General features: G+C 62.2%; 1 pseudogene; it reads right to left on the bottom strand.

Annotated features, from left to right (window-relative positions):
- Window positions 1–291: 291 nt before the first annotated feature.
- Window positions 292–1,059, bottom strand: LOC126038919 (feather keratin Cos2-3-like; annotated as a pseudogene).
- Window positions 1,060–1,756: the final 697 nt, after the last annotated feature.

Below are 1,756 nucleotides of genomic sequence, written 5' to 3'. Positions count from 1 at the left end.
GGAGGGCGGCAGCAGGCCCTTCCTGGGATGGGGCTTAGCAGGTGATCACAGCCCAGGGGAGCAGAAGACAACAGAGAAAAGAGAGAGAGAGAGAGAAGAGAGTGAGAAAGAGGCACGTCAGCCAAGGGCCATGTTTCCAGAGAGCCCAGGCGTGCCGCTTCGTGCCTGCCTTTGCAGGTGGAGCCATGGATGCTCAGTCCCTGTGAAAGCGATGGCCAGGATCTCCGTGCTCAGTCCGTGACCGTCTTCTGGGTTCCTGGGGTTCCGTCTGTGGGTCCGCCTGCGGCAGCTTTAGCAGGGGAGGCATGTTCTGCCGCAGTAGCGGCTGGTGATGCAGGAGAGGTCACAGCACCCGGAGTTGATGGGCACTCCCTGACAGCTGAGGATGCTGCCAACGGCAGCGGAGGTGGAGGAGCCCACAACGGTGTTCTGCGGGAAGGAGCTGAGGATGGGGCCGGGCAGGGTCACCACCACGGGGGAGGGCTCAATGACGACGGTGGAGTTCTGGCACTGCCTGACGCAGGGCTCGTTGCAGCTGTTGGCCAGCGGGGTCGGGCCGCAGGGCTGGCAGGGCAGGCACTGGTTGTAGCAGGACATGTCGCGGGGCTGGAGGTGCACCTGGGGGGAGAGGGCAGGGAGGAGCACAGGGGGGCGTGAGGAGCAGCCTGTCCGCCCACCGTGAGGGAGCCAAGGCACGTGCTGGCTGGGGAGCTGGAGACCGTGCAGGGAGGTCCACAGGCCTCTTTGCCTCTCCACCTGGGCACCGAGCAAAAGGAGCCAGGCCCAGGAAAGCTCTTTCCTAGCCAAGAGCCCAAGAGTCCCCTCAGCCCAGAACCAGCCCCTCTCCACGTCAAACCTTCTCCCCGCTTCCCCTCCCAACACAGGCAGCCCCAAGCCCCGGTATAGGACAGAGCTTCCAACTCACTTGCTTCCGAAGGAGAGGAAGGGGAGCAAAGTGGATGAGAGAGCGAAGAGCTGGGGTGGCTTTTATACCGGTCCTGCACTGCCCCAGGTCCAGAGGAAGCCTCTGTGGAAGTAACAATTTTCTGAGAAGCTCATCTGAAATGCAAAACATCCCAGCTAATGATACGGGCTGTGTTTTGGTTTCCTGCACAGCTGCCTTTTCATTCCCTTGTTTGGCCGTACCTGCTCCTCCTTGAAGGCTCCTTTTCAGTGCTGGGGTGGGAGGCCCAAGGATTTCTGGGACCGGAGCGCATCGGTGCCAGCAGAAGATGAGTCCCAAGTGCCGGAGGGGTCGCGTGCAGGCTGGGGACATTGGCTTGGGGCACTCGTGTGGGCTCATTTGCAGCCCCATTGGCAGGAAGGGCCCTGCTGCTCCCAGCCCTGCAATCCTTGCCCGGATGCCAAAGGGCTCGCAAGCAGGACGGTGTGCCGCGTCCCCTTTCTCCCACCCTCCAAGCTCTCTCTGATGGTCCCTGGCCGTTCTCTCCGCAGGCGGGTGGTCAGCACTGCTGCTTTCGACACCTTGCCTCCTAATGGTGCTCCAGGGAGGCCTTGGTGTGCCTGTCGGGCCTTCCCTGCTCTCTGGGCTCTCTCTGGCGGTCCCCTACCAACACCAACACCATCAGTGTGTGTGGGGCCTTGTCCTGCCCAAGGGTGCTCCAGCCCTGCCCTGCCAAGGGCCTTCCCCGTGTGTGCTCAGCCGAGTCCACAGGTGCTCGTGTGTAGGTAGGGGTGCTTGCTCACTTGCCCTTGTGTGCATAGTGGAGCAGTGTGAAAGGAAATGCCGCCTAGG

The sequence above is a fragment of the Accipiter gentilis genome, chromosome 5 (genome assembly GCF_929443795.1).
Source record: "Accipiter gentilis chromosome 5, bAccGen1.1, whole genome shotgun sequence".
Taxonomy (NCBI): domain Eukaryota; kingdom Metazoa; phylum Chordata; class Aves; order Accipitriformes; family Accipitridae; genus Astur; species Astur gentilis.
The sequence above is the reverse complement of the archived record's forward strand: the minus strand, read 5'-3'. Positions and strand labels throughout refer to the sequence as shown.